This window comes from Sciurus carolinensis, chromosome 3 (assembly GCF_902686445.1).
Source record: "Sciurus carolinensis chromosome 3, mSciCar1.2, whole genome shotgun sequence".
Taxonomy (NCBI): Eukaryota; Metazoa; Chordata; class Mammalia; order Rodentia; family Sciuridae; genus Sciurus; species Sciurus carolinensis.
Genome location: NC_062215.1, coordinates 64,487,342 through 64,507,116, shown reverse-complemented (window position 1 = coordinate 64,507,116; position 19,775 = coordinate 64,487,342). Strand labels below are relative to the sequence as shown.

Sequence of the window (19,775 nt, the reverse complement as noted above, 5' to 3'; positions counted from 1 at the left end):
ACCTTTTTAAAAATGTTTATTTTGTTTATTTTTTTTAATGTGGCACTGAAAATCAAAACCATTGCCTTACACATGGTAGGCAAGTGCTCTACCACTGTGCCACAACCCCAGCCCCCCTACATTTTTATATATATACATTTGTGTGAATGTGTATATATATATATATATATATGTAAAAATAAATTTTTTTAAGTTGTAGATAGACACAGTACCTTTATTTTATTTTTATGTGGTGCTGAGGATAGAACTCAGGGCCTCACGCATGCTAGGCAAGCACTCTACCACTGAGCTTCAACCCCAGCCCCCTCTTGCACTTTTTAATTATATATATATATTTTTTACAGTATTGGGGATTTTTTTGTTTTTGTTTAAGTTTAATGACTTTAATTGGCTTTTATTTTTTATTCTAGAATCAGGCAACACTTCATTCCATACAATAATAGAGTAAATATTTCCTAGATTACCCTCCCCCTACAACCCAGAGATTTCTTTTTAGGAAAAGAGATATATATTCAATGGAGAATCTATCCCTTGAAGCGTCCTGGCTTGTAGAGGTTGTAATCAAACAGGAAGGAAGCAACTTTCCACTACAACCCATTCTAGAAAGCACAGATGTGATTATAAAGCATTCTCCCTTGCAGCCTATCTTAAGGGAGAGATACATTTTGGGGTAAAATGAGAAGTACATGTTTAAAGGAGAATGTTCATCATCTTGAGAGTGAGAAGCTTTTGGAGTAAAGCAAATAATCCACATTCAAAGGAGAACATAGACCAACCACTGAGGGAGAGAGCAACCCTGGAATACTCTTGAGCTCTTACTGGTATCCCTCTGGGCTGCTAAACACAAAAATTCTAATTTGTGACCAACCCCCACGCCCCCATTTTTAAGAGTTCTGAGATCCATCTGTCATTCTTTCCAAAAGACTGCCTTGAATGCTAAGGGAGGTTTCAAGTCCTTTGACCAGTTTTGCTGATGTCAAGAATCAAATCCTGCTAGGGCCAGGAAGGTATGGCATGAACTCAGACTGTGGTAAGTTTACAGGGACTGTGATTAAAAAGGAATAAAGCAAGTAAGTTCCCTCCACAACTCATTCTAGAAAGCAGAGATGTCAGTATAAAGTATTCCTCTAGACATGTGGCAGCTAAACACAAGCCTCTTATTTAAAAACTTTAAATCACCCCTACATTTTGATCACCATATGCTTTTTCTTAAACATAAATCCCAATATATTTACAGCTCATATTTCCAGAAGCACAGTTAGACTCAGAAAATCAATACTAGCATTATCTTCTGAAAGGGCCTCAAAATTCAACTCTTGCCTTCAACAGGACAAGATCAAGTAGTAATGCTGCAGACATCACAGCAAGACTGTAGGGTTTCCTTGGTCTCTCTGTGAGCTCTCAGCTAGCTCTGTTTCCACTAGCTGGTAGGCCAGCACTGCTACCTGAGGAGTCAGAGCTATGGTAGGACAGTGAGCACATAACTAGGGTGTTCAAGGTCTCCTGGGGTACCTGCACAAGGACTAGCATTTCCCAGACGACCACTAACTAAAGAATAAATCCTTTTCCCTATTGGAAAAATTCAAATGTATTTTCATCTCTGCTCCCCTGAATCTTGCCTCAGTTCAGAAGAATATTAGAGGTTTCATAAGAGTTGTGATATCACAGTCTCTGGTCTCCTGAGTGGCATCAGATAAAGGGTCATCTTTGCCTTGGTTGGGGTTGGGGGGAGCTGTCTATGCTGGTGAGGAAACCTCATTCTGCATTCTGTATTGTTTCCCCCTACTCAGGTTTAAGACTACCGAAGGGTAGGTAAAAAGAACAAGAACCCTTCTCACACATTTTGGTGGGAAAAGACATATTCTATTAAAAGAAAATTTCCTTGGGGAATGATGGAGGCATGTGAAGAGCCAACTTCCCCTCATCGTCTTACTGCGTACCATCTTTTGAGCTCCTTCAATACTTTACCAGTTTTCTCCTGTTTTCCTTAATCTGCCTTTAACCCCTAACTTTAAAACAAACCAAAAAACCCTCCTCAGCCACCCCAAACCCCAGATTGATTAGTCCAGCATCTGATTCATGCTGGCTCAAAAATTTAAACGTGCCATTTATGGACTTAATTAAAAAGTTAGTCAGATGCAGTGGCACATGACAGTAATTCTAGGTTGTCATGAGACTAAGAAAGGAGGATTCAGTTTGAGACCAGTCTGGGCAATTCAGTGAAGCCCTGTCTAAAAAAACAGCAAAGTATCTGGAGATGCAGCACAGTGGTAGAGTGCTTGTCTAGAATGCTCAATGCTTTGGGTTTAATCCACAGTACTGCCAAAAAAAAAAAAGAGAAGAAGAAGAAGAAGGAGGAGGAGAAGGAGAAGGAGAAGAAGGAGAACTAGTAGTAGTAGTAGTAGTAGTAGCAGTAGAAGAATTGGGAGCACTGCCTAAATCAGAGCACCACTGACACCCCAGCTATAGAAGATAAAAAAATGTTATGTCCTTTGTTATCTGACTCCTGAATACATTCATCTTAAGAGACTATGATTAAGAAATTGAGTTAATTAAAATAATTATTACCAGTATCTCTGATAAAGCCTTTCATTCATAAGCTAAAGGCTTAACTAAAAAGACTACTTTTAATAATCAAGGAAAATTTTATCTTACCACACCCTGTTCCTTTATTCTTAGGGTCCAAGCAATATGAGTTATTAAAACCTAGAGACACCAAAATACTTCTCTTGGGAAAATAAGCAGCACCAAAGATGGCAAAGATTACAAGTTTATTGAATTAGACTCTGCATGATCAGTTTCGTTCGTTTGTTTTTTTGGTACCAGGGCCTCTTTACCACTAAGCCACAATCCCAGCCCTTTTTATTTTGAGACAGGATCTCACTAAGTTGCTTCAGGCCTTGCTAAATTGCTGAGCCTGGCTTTGAACTTGAAATCCTCCTGCCTCAGCCTCCCAAGGTGCTTGTGCCTCTACACCCAGCAAATCAGTCATTCTTTCTGATCCATTAGAATGAAACAATCTATGCAAAAGGTATTTCTGTCATACACATAACTGTGAAATCCCTGCTAAAATTATATTTTCACTGTTTGCTCAACCTGAATAATGTGCAGACACTGCTCAAAAGCCTCTTTCAGGCTGGGGAGATAGCTCAGTTCGTCGAGTGCTTGCCTTGCAAGCAGAAGGCCTTGGCACAAGGCCCTGGGTTCAATCCCCAGCTCGGCAAACAAAACAAAACAAAACAAACAAACAAAAAAACTCTCTTTCATCTCTATTTTGAACCTAATAGGGGACCTAAAAGTCAATTACTTGAAATTATAACCTTACAACTCTAGGCTGGGGGAGAGAATGGAAGTTTACTCTGGTCTTAGCTTGTTGAGACTCCATAACTGTATCTGCTACAAATCATTCAGGGGTTTGGAAATCTACTACAAAATTATACCATTACAAAACTTGTCACAATAGGTTCTTACTTTTGTTTCCCATCCCCGCAATAGACCCCAAAGGCATTTTGTGTGGCAAAAATGGTCTTTTGTGGATCACTTACTACTTATTTTTGACCAAGTGCTATCTCTTGAATTCTTTGTTATTCAGATACCAAGAAAGTATTCTCTCCCTATGAACATTTTAACCTTTTGATGTGAATGTGAACTTCCTAAAACAGAGTCTATCTAACTTTTTTTAAAAAACTTATGACAAATGCATTATCAGTAAGGGAGAAAAAGTGTCACAAGCCCCTACTCCTTCTTTTGGAGCTGTGTCACCTTTTAAGTTCTTTCAGAGATATGTGTCACATACATTCAAATATCTTTTGCTTGGTGCGGAGTAATAGGGATTTAACCTTGGGATGCTTTACCACTGGATCTACATCCCTGGTTCTGTTTTTATTTTGAGACAGGGTCTCCCTTCGTTGCTGAGGCCCTTGAGTTTGCAGTCCTCCTGTCTTAGCCGAATTGCTGAGGCAGGAGGATCACAAGTTCAAGGCCATCCTCAGCAACTTAGCAAGACCCTGTCTCAAAATAAAAAATGAAAAGGGCTGGGGATGTGACTATGACTCAGTGGTAAAGTATTCCTGAGTTAAATACCCAGTAACACACCAAAAAAGAGTCATATTAAACTGCATTGGACTTCAGGTCTAAGCACTGACCAGCTGTTGCCTCCTTTCATGAATGAAGGTGTGAAAGATCAGAGTGCAATTCAATAAGAATTCTTGTCCTTCATGGAGTACTTGTATGGAAATAAAGGTAGAGACTATATATATCATGAAGTTACCAGTCTGGACTCTTCCCTTCAAAGCTGGTCCACCATCTGGGTGAAATTTATGTGTCTCAACCGTGTTTTCCCTCTAATTCTTGTAGGGCACTCAGTCCCTTTTATAAAAGGACAGCAGTTTTTGCTTCAATGGTAAAGACCCGGAGTGAAATGCAAAATGCAGAGCCTATCTTTTAATTATCCTTCCAAGTTACAGAGTCAGAAATAAATTATTCATATAGCAGATGTTACTGGTTCATATTCCTGAACCTCAAACTCTGGCACTTCCCCCTAGTCCTGGGAAACTGGGGATTGAACCCAGGGACAGTCTACCACTAAGTTATATCCCCCAGACAGGGTCCCACTAAATTGCTGAGACTAGCCTTGAACTTGTAATCCTCCTGCCTTAGCCAGGAGTTGCTGGGGTTATGCTGGAACTTTTTTTTTTTTTTTTTTTTTTTTTGGCAGTGCTGGGGAATTAAACCCAGGGCCTTTGCAACTGTGTGAGGTGCTCTACAACTGTGTGAGGTACCCAGCACTGTAACTTATTTAAATTCATACCCTTGAAGCACATAACAGAAATGCTAACCAGTGTGTATGTACCTTCACTCTAGGAGTGAGAGGACATAAACATGCTTGGGTACTTTTGAATTCTAGTATCATTTGCCTTCTGTACTTTAATTCCAACCTAGTAAAAATGAGGGTTCCTAGAAATGTAAATAAGCAGGCTGTATTTGATGAGGGTGGCTAACCCAGAACTTTCAAGTTTTCATTTTATTATATAATAATCTCTAGTTTCCAATGCCCTATCAGGGCTGAATCACTATGACTCCAGCTGAACTACCTCAGAAGGGTAGAATGACCTTAACATTTAATCACAATAATAATCTCAAGCAGAGTTCTCAAACTGGGTAGAATTTTGCTCATAAGTACTTGGGTTTATGCCCAGAAAGACAATGAGACAAAGACCAAGAGAATTCTACCAAACATTTAAAAAATAGCACCGATACTTTTCAAACTCTTCCAAAAAACTGAAGAGAGAATACATCCAATTCATTTTATAGGTCAGCATTACTGTGACACCAAAGTGAGAAGAACACTACAGGAAAATTCCCTGATGAACACATAAACAAAAATCCTCAACAAAATGTTAACAAACTGAATTCAACAGCACATTAAAAGGATCATTCAACATGATCAAGTGGGATTTATCTCAAGGATATAAGGATGGCTTAACATAGACAAATCTATTTGGGTGATAAATCACACTAAAGAATTAAAGACAAATATCTGATCATGTCAACAGATGGAGAGAAAGACAGGTACAGTGGAACATCCCTTAATTCCAGCAACTCAGGAAGCTGACACAGGAGGATCACAAGTTCTAGATCAGCTACAGCAACTTATAAAGACTGACTTAAAATAAAAAAAGTTTTAAAAAGTCATATATGACAAGCTTTCAGTTTTTATCATACTTAGTAGTGAAAAGCTGAAAGCTTCTTCTAATGTCAGAAGTAAGGCAGGCCCACTCCTGTCACTTCTATTCAATATAGTACAGGAAGTCCTAGCCAGACGAGTTAGACGAGAAAAAGATATAAAAGGCATACAAACTGGAAAGGAAGAAGTAAAATTATGTTTGCAGATGACATGATCTTATGTACAGAAAATCCTGAAGGCCCATCAAAAAAGTCAGAACAAACAAGTTCAATAAAGTTGGAAAATAGTTGGAGACATAGCTCAGTGGTATGGTATTTACCTAGCATGCATGAGGACCTGGGTTCAATCCCCAGGGTTGGGGTTGGGAGGATGTAATAAAGTTGCAGAATACAAAATAAACATACAAAAATAAGCTATATTTCTATACAATAACAATGAACTATTTGGGGGGGAAAAAAATCTCATTTAAATTGCTACCAGGGGTGGGGTTATAGTGGTAGAGAGTCTGCCTAGCACGTGTGAGGTACTGGATTCGATCCTCAGAACACATAAAAAATAAATAAATGAATAAATAAAATGAAATGAAAGTATCATGTCCATTTGCAACTAAAAAGCAAACAAACAAACAAAAGAGGGCCAGGACTCAAGCTCATGGTTGTAATGAACCACTCTGACCTGAAATGTCTTGGTAAAACATAAAGGCACCCATTCACGAATCATAAAAATAGAAAAATCAAAATTGCTACCAAAATTTTTAAATTAATTTTATTATTATTATTATTTTTTTTTTTTCCCCAGTGCTGGGGATTGAACCCAGGGCCTTTGCTTGTGAGGCAAGCACTCTACCAACTGAGCTATATCCCCAGCCCTACCAAAATATTTTTAAAAACACACTTAGGAATAAATTTAAAAAAGAGGTGAAAACAACCTGTATGTTAAAAACTATAAAATATAGCCAGGTGTGATGATACATGCCTGTAAATCCCAGCTACTTGAGAGGCTGAGGCAGGAGGATCCCAAGTTTGAGTTCAACTTGAGAATCTTGAGATCCTGTTTCAAAATAAAACTTTAAAAAGACTGGGTGGTCCACACCTATAATCCCAGGGACTCAGGAGACTGAGGTCCTAAGCAATTCAATAAAACCCTGTTTCTAATAAAATGGAAAAAAGGGCTAGGAATGTGGCTTGGTGGTTAAGCATCCCTGGGTTCAATCTCTGGTACCAAAATAAACAAATAAATAAATAAATTTAAGGGTTGGGGATGTAGCTCAGTGACAGAGCACCCCTGGGTTCAAATCTAATCCTGCAAAAAAGAAAAATGAAATGCAAATAAATTATGTGTGTGTAAAATTCAATGCTACAATTTTGTGGCAATTTTTAACGTTCAAAGCCCTGAGTCCAACATGAGTCCATGAAGTTGTCAGGTGACACCAGCACTGATCTCATTCCCAGATTGAGAAAACTCAGGGCCTCATGTTAAGCAAGCACTCTACCACTGAGCTACATTCCCAGCCCCTAATTTTTTTCTTTAAGGAAATCTATAGGAAAGATACCAAAGTTGGTCATAATTTTAAGTTTAAAGGTATTTACAAAGTTCTTTAGTAATCTCCAAGTGAGGTCAAAATCAAGTCAGACCATGGGGAGGGGGATGTTGGCTCATTGGTAGAATGCTTATTTGGCATGTTCAAAACCCTGGGTTCTAATTCCCAACACCGCCAAAAAAAAAAAAAAAAATGTCAGACTAGAGACAGGTTTTCCTTCTGATAAAAATGGAAAAGAGGGCTGGGGATATAGCTCAGTTGGTAGAGTGCTTGCCTCGCAAGCACAAGGCCCTGGGTTCAATCTCCAGTACCACAAAAAAAAAAAAAAAAAAAAAGAAAGAAAGAAAGGAAGAAAGAAACCACCAACTGTTGAAAAATGGAAAAGAGGGGCTGGGGTTGTGGCTCAGTGGTAGAGTGCCTGCCTAGCAAGTGTGGGGCCCTGTGTTCGATCCCCAGTACACATAAAAACACTAAATAAACAAAATAAAGGTACTGTGTCATTCTACAATTAAAAATTAAAAAAAAAAAAAAAAAAAAAAAGGAAAAGACAGTTCCCCAGTATAGCTTCTATAATCTTATAGACTGTAGGTACAACATGGAAAAATAACTTTAAAATTTAACAAAAAGCTAAAATTTCTTTTTTTAAAATATTTTTTCAAGTTGTAAATGGACACAATACATTTATTTATTTTTTATTTTTTATGTGGTGCTGAGGATCTAACTCAGTGCCTCACACATGCTAGGCAAGTGCTCCACCACTGAGCAACCCCAGCGCAAGGGTGTTCAATTTCAGAAAGCATGTATTTAGAGAATAGCTAAATAAATAATTTATGTCCTTTCTTCCCTTCCTTAACTGCATAACATACCATAGTATATTCTAGTATAGACTTCCTTGCCTCAAACTCACCTCACCAGAAAGTAGGGAACCTGACCTAGTCCAGAGTTTAGAATTTAAAGCTGAAATGGTAATACAACTTTAAAATTTGCCTGGTGAGGTGGCGAATGCCTGTAATCCCAGTGGCTTGGTAGGCTGAGGCAGGAGAATCACAAATTCAAAGCCAGTCTCAGCAAAAGCAAGGCACTAAGCAACTCAGTGAGACCCTGTCTCTAAATAAGATACAAAATAGGGCTGGGAAAGTGGCTTAGTGGTTGAGTGCCCCTAAGATCAATCCCCAGTAATCACCTCCCCACAAAAAAAGTAAAATAAAAATAAATAAAATAAAATGGGACGGATGTGATGGTGTATGTTTATAATCCCAGAGAATCAGGAGGCTGAGGCAGGAGGATCGAAAGTTCAACGCCAGCCTCAGCAATTTAGTGAGGTCTTAAGCAAAGTAGTGAGAACCTGTTTCAAATTTTTATGAAAAAGGAGCTGGGGAGGTGTCTCAGTGGTTAAATACCCCAGGGTTCAATTACCAGTACCAAAATAATTAATTAATTAAAATAAGCTGAGAATGTAGCTAAGTTTAACACCCAGTACTAGGGGAGCGCCAACCAACAAAATACCTCATAATCTTTGATGTAGTAATCACTTCTAAAATCTAATTTAAGGAAATAATGAAAGATGTTAACAAAGATTCACATACAACTCTACTCACTGCCCTATGGTTCATAATGGTGTAAAAATTGGAAACAGTTTAAAAGTCCAAAAGCAAGAAAAGAGTTAAATATAAGATATTTGTTTAGTAAAATTTGCATACAATACCTAATTTAAAAAAAAATATATTGGTAGGGAATATACACAAACAAGAAAAAATGTCTATAATAGAATCCTAGGTAGAAAAGTATATGTAATATGTAAATATGGTATATAATAATAATTCCATTCTTTTGATGCTAAAGACCAAACTCAGGGTGTTTATATTCAAATAACATTCTACAGTTCAGTTATACTCCCAGCATAATAAAAAAAATTGTAAAATTTATTACAAATACATAAAAATTATGAAGTCATTTGTATTTCACCACTAAATGCATAAAACCATTCTGTGGAGATTAAATTCTCATTCCTGGATTACCTAGTTTAAGACAACATTCTATTTAGCTTGTATTCCTTGAATATAAAACTGACAGACCAGGAAGTAACCAGGAAAAACTGGGTAGCAAGGGTAAGTCATTTTTGGAAAAGAATCCTTGTTTAGATAAATAGCAACTGAAATCAGATCACATCAAGAATCCTGAATTTACAAGAACTATCTTGAAGTGGTTAACTATGGAACCAGGCATGGTGGCACATGCCTGTAATTCAGTGACTCAGGAGGCTACGACAGGAGGATCACAAGTTTGAGGCTAGCCTCAGCAATTTAGTGAGGCCTTAAGCAGCTTGGTAAGACCCTGTCTCAAACACAAAAAACAAAACAAAACAAAAAAGCCCAGGAGGAATGTGACTTAAAGTGCCCTTAGGTTCCATTTCCAGTACCAAAAAACAAATCAACAACAAAAAAAGATAAGATTTTGAAAGTAGATTGGCTGAGTCTGAATCCTACCTCTGTCATCTATTAACCGTGTAATCTTGTAACTTACCATCATTTGTAAAATGTACCCTACTCTCAACATTGTATACCTCCTCAAGACTGGGATCCTAATTAGAATAAGATATAGTCCATGCTTGTATAAATATATCAAAATAGATTCTACTGTCATGCTTAACTAAAAGAACAAATAAAATTTAAAAAATATATATAAATAAAATGTACCCTACTTCAGGAGACTTAAGAAGATTAAAAATTGTAAGGATTATTCTTATGTTGCCTATTATTATTTTCCTAATCTATTAAAATATACATCACCTTCTTTTTTGTTAATAAAATCAAACCATCACTTTTTGTTTGACTGTTTCTTATATTTAGTTTTGCTTAGTTTTTTGAAACAGGATTTCACTATGTTACCCACGCTGGTCTCCAACCTGTGAGCTCAAGTGATCCTCCCCCACCTCAACATCCCAAGTAGCTGGGACTACAGTCATGTACCACCACACTTGGCTGATTTCTTTATACTCTGAAACATATTCACATACATTGTTTCATCTTAAATTTAAAACCATCTTCTAATCTAGATGAAACAAATATCCTTCCCTTTTTACTGATTAGGAAACCTAGCCTCAGAAGGATTAAGTAACATATCCAGTATTATATAACCAGAATAATGGATCTGGTATTGAATCTCTGTCTTAACTCAGATTTAGGCTCATTCCATTAAACAGATATTTTCCAATCTATAGGCTATTACTAACCTTTAAATGCATGAGAAACATCACAAAGTAACATAGTAAGAATGCTTACTGTTTCATAACTACATCAATTACCTGTATTATAAGAATGTTAACTGGGTTGCAAATCCTTATTGTATGCATAGACAAATATCACATTATCCAATGGCTGCCAACGAGTCATTATTTATCAACTACCTATCATATCCCTTTTATTACACTATTTATACAACAAAAACATTCTAAGCCATGGCTTTGCTTATAAGTGTGAATGTAATTACTGGTTTCTTGGGATTTGGCAGTAGACTGGCTGGTTATGAATCCAAGCCTTGCCACTTAGTAGCTGTGCCTTGCCAAACTATCTTACCATCATTTGTAAGATGTACACTACTTCATGAGATTATTATGAAGATCCAATGATGCACAGTAAGCATTATTTGCCTCTCCTAGATCAGTACTATGCACTATAACTCTATTAAATTGGCCTAAAGCTTTGGAACCAGTTCTTAGTGAAAATCCTTTCAAGATAAGCAATAAACCAGTAACTATAACCAACCAAGAATGCACTGGAAATATAAGTATATACAGGCAAAGAAAAAGCTTCAAGTCAAAGTGCTTAGTCTTTTTCCCAGGAGGGCAAAACTATCGTTCACATAGAGAAAATCGTATCAGACAATAATATAAATAATGATAAAATACAGTTTCCTATCTCTTTTTTTTTTTTTTTTGTGGTGCTGGGGGTTGAACCCAGGGCCTTGTGCATGTGAGGCAAACCCTCTACCAACTGAGCTACATCCCCAGCCCACAGTTTCCTATCTCAAACAATCTTAGCACAGTAAACTCTCACCCTCCTACCCTCATGATTTTTTTCTGAATGGGAGAAGGAAACACTAACTCTCAATCTACTCTCAACTCCTATCTTTTCTCTACTTTTTTATTTCCTTTGGCGGTGCTGGGGATTGAACCCAGGGCCTTGTGCTTGCAAGGCAAACACTTTACCAAGTGAGCTATATCCCCAGCCTCAACTCCTATCTTTTCTGAGTCAGTTTCCTTTTGGACACTTGTGCTGTGTCACCTTTCAGAAATGGGACATCATAGAGCCTGCCATGATCTCTTGAGGAAACATTCCTCTGCTCCCTAAATTATTTTAAATTTCCTAGCAAAAAGGAGTTCATACTTATCCTTGGTCACATACATACTATGTATTCATTTGGTCTATCACCATAGAACTAGTACTCTGTGCACATGCCTTGACTTCTGTGAAGGTTGGAATAAATTCCATGCAGGTTGGAATAAAGTTTTATTTACAGGGCTGGGATATAGCTCAGTTGGTAGAGTGCTTGCTTCGTAAGCACAAGGCCCTGGGTTCAATCCCCAGCACCGCAAAAAAAAAAAAAAAAAAAAAAAAGTTTTATTTACAGCTAACAAACATGCTGATTATAACTGACAGTAACTGCATCTTCTATTCTTATGTCAATCAGAGCTAATTTACCAACAGGCAGATTTTAAAGTACTAGGACAAGGCAAGACTAATACAGGTTGAGTACTCCTTATCCAAAATTAATCTTAAGGACAATGGTAGAAAACAAAAGTTCACAACACTTTTTTATTACTGAAACATGTCTCCTTCATTCCATTGTATCCATTTACTATCTTCTCTAGAATTATTATTACTATCATTTTTTTAGTTGTCGATGGACCTTTATTTTATTTATTTATATGCAATACTAAGAATTGAACCCAGTGCTTCACACATGCTAGGCAAGTGCTCTACCACTGAGCTATATCCCCAGCCCTTTTTATTTTTTAATTTTGAGACAGGGTCTAATTAAATTGCTGAGGATGGCCTCAAACTTGTGATCCTTCTGCCTCAGTCTCCCAAGTTGTTGGGATTACAGATCTGTGCCACCAGCTCCAAACAAATTTCTTCTCTCTGTGGGGCATCCCTTACCAGCTTAGAGTCCTTACCCACTTTCATCCAGTTCCTCTGTTATTTTACTTCAACTGAATCAGAAATAGTAAATACTTAGCCAGATGCAAAGGTTCATTTACAGTCTCAGATACTATGGGAGCTATGGCAGATCACTTGAACCCAGCATTTGAGGCCAACCTGGGTAACAAAGCAAGACTCCAACTCAAAATAAACAAAAAATGCCAGGAGGGGCTAAGGATATAGCTCAGTTGGTACAGTGCTTGCCTGGCATGCACAAGGCCCTGGGTTCATTACCCAGCACCCCCCCCCCCCCAAAAAAAAAAAATTGCCAAGAACAGTAGTGCATACCTGTAATCTCAGTGACTCAGAAAACTGAGGCAGGAGGATTACAAGGTCCAGGCCAGCCTCGGAAATGAGGCTCTAAGCAACTTAGCAAGACCCTGTGTCAAAAATATAAATAAAAGATTAGGGATGTAGCTCAGTGGCAAAGTGCCCCTGGGCTCAATCACTAGTACAATCAATCAAACAATCCCAACCAATCAAACAATCCCAAATCAAGTCAGAGTGAGGAAGATATCCACAAAGGAATCATGGGAGGAGGTACTAGTGTAGAAATCAAAACCTAAGTAATTTGAATAGCACATCCCTAAATAAGATATGGTAATCACTCCTATACAATAGAATGAGTCCCAGTAAGGCCCATTCAGATCTTTGCTGCTAACCAAATATTATATTCTCTACTAAAAGGAATCATGACTCTCTGGAAAAATGGCAGAGGCAGAGAAAGTACATCTTATTTTACAGAAGAAGAAGTTAGTAAAATAATTGTTCAAAGAATAATACTGACGTGTCAAAAGACACAGAAATGATAGGATGCTCAACTGATGAGGGAAACCCCAAAGAAAATTTTATACAGTAGAGATTAAAGGAGAGTGAATTGGGACATGCAAGAAGAAAAGTCATAAGTTCCCGTTTCTCTGTTTCTACCACTGTCTATAATATTATTTTGTGTAACACTGGTTAATTCTTTCAAATAAAAGAAAGCAGAGGAGCTGGGTTTGGTGGCACACACCTATAATCCCAGTTACTCAGGAGGTTGAGGTAGGAGGATCATTAGTTCAAACCCAGCCTCAGCAACTTAGCAAGGTCCTAAGCAACTCAGCTGTGATGGGCTGACAGATCTGACTCCATGAGAATGTTATAGGCCAGACTCTAAGGGAAATGACTAAACAGACTCCATTTTGCTCTGAGACTCCATATTATGTAGGAAATAAGCTTCTCCCATGGGAACACCCTGCCTCTGTGCCCATCATCAGTTACTTGGTGTGACATGTTTAATAATATACAATGGCAACTCCTATGTAGTAAAGAATTGCTCTCTTTTGATTCCTATTGCTCCTAAACAATGTACCATGTGAACAGTGATTGTGTGGATGCTAGTAACCATTCTTTAGTTTGTACTTAGGTAAGGGTCATTTTGACCCACTTCCCCTTCTGTTGATGATCTCATGATGTTAATGTGTAATTTTGAATCATAGCAACAGACACTTATGATTAATGTGATTTTTGGTTTAAGAACCCCTACAACCCTATGGTCAGGGCCGTTCTCCCAATAGCCATTTTTTGGGGCATTGTGTTAGACAGTCAGCCAGCCGGCTTAATAAAGACTCTCAAATTTGGACTTCTCAGTGGTGATCGGTCTGTTCTTAAGTTGCGCCCCATAACACAGCAAGACCCTGTCTCTAATAAAATATTTAAAAAGGGCTGGGGATGTAGCTCAATGGGTAAGGGCCCCTGGGTTCAATCCCAGGTACCAAAAAAAAAAAAAAAAGAACAGCAGATTATTTGATCATCTTCAAGATTAAAGATATATTACTTAACTTTTTCTGATTTCTTAGTCAAACCTGGGATGATTCAATCATCAAAATAAACAAGTCACAGTAGCATACAAAAGTAGCCCCAACTACTCAGGAGGCTGAAGTAGGACTGCTTGAGACCAGGAGTTCAAGGTCAGTCAGGGCAAAATAGTGACTATCTCTAAAGTAAATGAATAAGGGCTGGTGGGGGGTGGCGCTGTTAGAATAGTTCACTGATAGACCTCTTGCCTAGCATATGCAAAGTCCTGAGTTCTACCCCAACACAACAACAACAAAAAAGTAAATAAAGTGATAATAATGGATTATATACCAATGAATAAAACAGGAAATTATAAGTCAGTAATAATGTAAATAAACTAATAAATTGATTATAGGTGGCACACCTATAATCCCAGTTACTCAGGAGGTTGAGGAAGGAGGATCACAAGTTTGAGGACAACCTGAACAACTTAAGTGAGACCCTGTCTGAAAAACTTTTATGTCTGGGGCTGTAACTCAGTGGTAGAACATCTCTGGGTTCAATCTCCAGGACTACAAACTAAGAAATTGAAGGGCGGAAAAGGAAAGGGTATTTGCATTGTTTCAAACCATATCCTCCTCAAATGCTTACAATTACAAAGGAAAACAAATAGCTTTGTATTGAGAAAGACTAGCATTATCAGTAACAGCATAAAATTATGCAATGAAGAACACAGCACTACTCCAGCGTTACTCCTGCTGAAGATGGAAACCTAAAGTAAACATGAGGAATCATGAGATAAATTAAAATTGAAGGACTTTCTTTTTTCTTTTGTGTGTGTGGTACTATGGATAAGACTCAGGGGCACTTTACCACTGAGTTACATTCCCAGCCTTTCATACTTTACTTATTTATTTATTGAGTACTGGGGATTGAACCCAGTGGTTACACCCCCAGATCATTTTATTTAATGTCATTTTTTAAATAAAAATATATAAGCTGATTTGTTCATTACAATCCTGGAGACTGAACCCAGTAGTACTCTACCACTGACCTACACTCCTAGTCCTTTTTTATTTTGAGACAGTGTCTTGCTAAATTGCAGAAGCTGGTCTTGAACTTGCAATCCTCCTCCTCACCCTCCAGGTAGCTTTTATTACAGTGTGTGCCACCATGCTTGGCTAAAATGACAGACTTCCTACAAAATATATGTCAAGTGTCAAGGTCATGAAAGTCAAAGAAGTCTTGAAGAACTGTTCCAGACTGGAACACCAATACTCCTTAAATTATTCCATGAAATAGAAAAGGAGGGAACCTTTCCAAACTCATCTATGAGGCTAGTATCACCCTGATACCAAAACCAGCCAAAGACAAATCAGGGAAAGAAAACTTGAGACCAATATCCCTGATGAATACAGATACAAAATTTCTCAATAAAATTCTGGCAAATTGCATACAAAAACATTAAAAAGATAGTGCACCATGATCAAGTGGGGTTCATACCTGGAATGCAAGGTTGTTTCAACATATGGAAATCAATAAACGTAATACATCACATCAATAGACTTAAAGACAAGAATCACATGATTATCAACAGAAGCAGAAAAAACATTTGACAAAAATACACCACCTCTTCATGTTCAAAACACTAGAAAAACTAGGGACAGTAGGAACCTATCTCAACATTGTAAAAGCTATTTATGCTAAGCCCATGGCCAACATCATTCTAAATGGAGAAAAATAGAAAGCATTCAATCTAAAAACTAGAACAACACAGGGATGCCCTCTTTCACCACTTCTATTCAACACTGTCCTTGAAACTCTAGACAGAGCAATCTGACAGATGAAAGAAATTAAAGGGATACGAATAGGAAAAGAACTCAAACTATCACTATTTGCCAATAACTTGATTCTATATTTAGAAAATCCAAAAAATTCCACCAGAAAACTTCTAGAACTCATAAACGAATTCAGCAAAGCAGCAGGATATAAAATCAATACCCATAAATCAAATGTATTTCTACACATAAGCAACAAATCAACTGCAAGAGAAATTAGGAAAACTACCCAGTTCACAATAGTCTCAAAATAAAATAAAATAAATAAAATAAAATAAAATAAAACAAAACAAAACAAAACAAAATAAAATAAAATAAAATACTTGAGAATCAATCTAACAGAAGAGGTGAAAGACCTCTACAATGAAAACTACAGAACACTAAAGAAAAAAACTGAAGACCTTAGAAGATGGAAAGATCTCCCATGTTCTTGGGTAGGCAGAATTAATATTGTCACAACGGTCATACTACCAAAAGTGTTACACAGATTCAATGCAATTCCTATTAAAATCCTGATGACATTCTTCATAGAAATAGAGAAAACAATCATGAAATTCATTTGGAAAAATAGACCAAGAATAGCCAAGGCAATCCTTAGCAAGAAGAGTGAAGCAGGAGGGATCCCAATACCAGACTTTAAATTATACTACAGAGAAATAGTAACAAAAATAGCATGGTACTGGCACCAAAACAGACATGTAGACCAATGACACAAAACAGAAAACACAGAGACAAACCCACATAAATACAGTTATCTCATACTAGACAAAGGTACCAAAAATATACATTGGAGAAAAGTAGCCTATTCAACAAATGGTGCTGGGAAAACTGGAAATTCATATGTAATGAAATAAAATTAAACTTCTATTTCTCACCCTGCACAAAAATCAACTCAAAGTGGATCAAAGACTTAGGCACTAGAACCGAGACCAGGAGCCTAATAGAAGAAAAAGTAGGCCCAAATCTTCATCATGTTGGCTTAGGACCTGACTACGTAACAAGATTCCTAAAGTACAAGAAATAAAATTAAGAATCAATAAATGGTATGGATTCAAACTAAAGAGCTTCTTCTCAGCAAAGGAAACAATCAATAATGTAAACAGAGAGTCTACAAAATGGGAGAAAATCTTTACCACAAGCACCTCAGATGCAACACTAATCTCTGGGATACAAAAAGAAGTCAAAAAACTTAACACCTAAAAAACAAATAACCCAATCAAAAAATGGGCTAAGGAACTGAACAGACACTTCACAGAAGAAATACAACTGATCGACAAACATATGAAAAAATGTTCATCGCCTCTTGCAATTAGAGAAATACAAATCAAAACTATTCCAAGATTTCATCTCACTCCAATCAGAATGGCAATTATCAAGAATATAAGCAATAATAAGTGTTGGTGAGGACATAGGGAAAAAGGTACACTCACACATTGTTAGTAGCACTGCAGATTGGTGAAACCACTTTGGAAAGCAGTATGGAGATTCCTAACAAAACTTAGAATGGAACCACCATTTGACCCAGTTATCCCACTTCTCATTGATAAGGACTTAAAATCAGCATACTATAGTGATGCAGTCACATCAATGTTTACAGCAGCTCAATTCACAATAGCTAAACTATGGAAACAACCTAGATGCCTTTCAACAGATGAATGGATAAAGAAAATGTGTTACATATACACTATGGAATATTACTCAGCCTTAAAGAAGAATGCAATTATGGAATTTGCAGGTAAATGGATGGAACTGGAGAATATCATGCTGTTAATGGTTTGAATGTGAAGTGTCCCCCAAAAGCTCACAGGTGAGACAATGCAGGAAGGTTCAGAGGAGAAATTATTGGGTTGTAAGTCTTAACCCAATCAATCAGTTAATCCCTGGTAGGAGTAACTGAAGTGGTAGGGTGTGGCTGGAGGAGACTGGTGTTGGGGCGTGGCTATGGGATATATATTTGGTATCGGAAGAGTGGAGTCTCTCTCTGTTTCCTGATGATGCAAGTTGCTTTGCTCTGCCATGCCATCGACACGATGTTCAGCCTAACCTCGAGTCCCGAGAAATGGAGCCAGGCTTCTGTGAACTAAGATCTCCAAAACTGTGAGCCCCCAAATAAACCTCTCCTCCTCTATAATTGTGCTGGTCAGATCATTTAGTCACAGCAGTAAAAAAGTTAACTAAAACACACACTAAGTGAAATAAGCCAACCCCAACAAACCAAGAGCAGAATGTTTTCTCTGATAAGCAGATGCTGATCCATAGTGGGGGCAAGTAGGGAAGAATGAAGGAACTTTGGATTATGCAGAGGGGAGTGAGGGGAAGGGAACTGCAGTAGGGATGAGAAGGACTGCAGAATGGGACAGATATTATTACTCCATATACATGTATGAAACAAATTATTTTAAAATAATTTTCACTGTCAAAAAAACATAATGAAAAAATCTTCAATATCATGTATTATTTTACTAAGATTTCTCTGAAATGTTCACATTTTTCCTGTTCCCAAATGAAATTGATGTGTACTTACTAAAGAATAATAAAATAAGTAAATAATTTTTTTTAAAAAGGCTAGGATTATAGCTCTGAGAGCACTTGCCTAGCATGTGAGGCACTGGGTTTGAGCCTCAGCACCACATAAAAATAAATAAGTAAAATAAAGGTATTGTGTCCATCTACAACTAAAAACAAACAAACATTACAATCTGGATGCAGTGGCACATGCCTGTAATTCCAACAACTTGGGAGGCTGAGGCAAGAAGATCACAAATTTGAGGCCAGCCTTAGCAATTGAGCAAGTCCTAGGTAACTTAGCAAGACCCTATCTCAAAATAAAAAATAAAAAGGGCGAGAGATGTAGCTCAGTGGTAAAGTGCCCCTGGGTTTAAACCCTGGTACCTGAAAAGAAAAAAAAAGTCACAAATAAATGCTATGTGTGATCCCGAACTGCATACTTTTTGCTATAAAGGACAGTACAGACACGAATAGCAACATTTGAAGGGGTCTCATATTCATATATGGCAGGAATGTATCAATGTTAACTTCTACACAGTTGTATTATGGTAATATTGGAGAATGTATTTGTAGGAAATACAAACTAACTTATTCGGGGGTGGTGGGACAATATAGGTCAGTAACTTACTTTCAAATGATTCAAGGAAAAAAATTGTACTAAGAACTGTTCTATAGGGGCTGTAGCTCAGTGGCAAAGCGCTTGCCTACCATGTATGAGGCACTGGGTTTCAACCTTAGCACCACATAAAAATAAACAAATAGGACTGGGGAGATAGCTCAGTTGGTAGAGTGCTTGCATTGCAAGCACAAGTCCCTGGGTTCGATCCCCATTACTGCAAAAAATAAAATAAAATAAAAAAATAAAGTAAAAGTATTTTGTCCATCTACAACTATAAAAAATTTTTTAAAAACCTCATAAAAGTGAGACTGTTTCAAAAAATTATTTTAAATATATGTTACAATGCTGCTTTAGAAAGGGACTAGAGATCATAAAGAAGAGTAGGAGAGAATATATATTAGTAATTATTCTTTTTTGGGGGGGGTACTAGGGATTGAACCCATGGGTACCCTACAACTGAGCCACATCTTCAGCCTCTTTTTACTTTGAGACAGGGTCTTGCCAAATTGTGGAGGTTGGTTTTGAACTGGCAGTCCTCCTGCCTCAGGTTCCAGAGTAGCTGGGATTACATGCCTGGCCAATTCTCATCTATTTTTAGTTTATTCTT

General features: G+C 37.4%; 1 protein-coding gene and 1 non-coding gene across 6 annotated transcripts in view; one reads left to right on the top strand and one right to left on the bottom strand.

Moving 5' to 3' along the window:
• Window positions 1-19,775, bottom strand: part of Fam222b (family with sequence similarity 222 member B) — a 76,228-nt gene that overhangs the window by 16,387 nt on the left and 40,066 nt on the right. The window contains exon 1 of one of the 5 annotated variants that reach the window (XM_047544818.1): window positions 12,716-12,772. The exons of the other annotated variants lie outside the window; for them this stretch is intronic. The gene's annotated coding sequence lies outside the window, so the exon portion shown is untranslated. Of the gene's footprint in view, window positions 1-12,715; window positions 12,773-19,775 lie in introns of those variants that run through there. 5 annotated transcript variants of the gene reach the window in all.
• On the top strand, window positions 11,748-11,820 carry Trnat-cgu (transfer RNA threonine (anticodon CGU)). The gene has a single exon. It is a non-coding gene; the product is annotated as a tRNA-Thr (tRNA).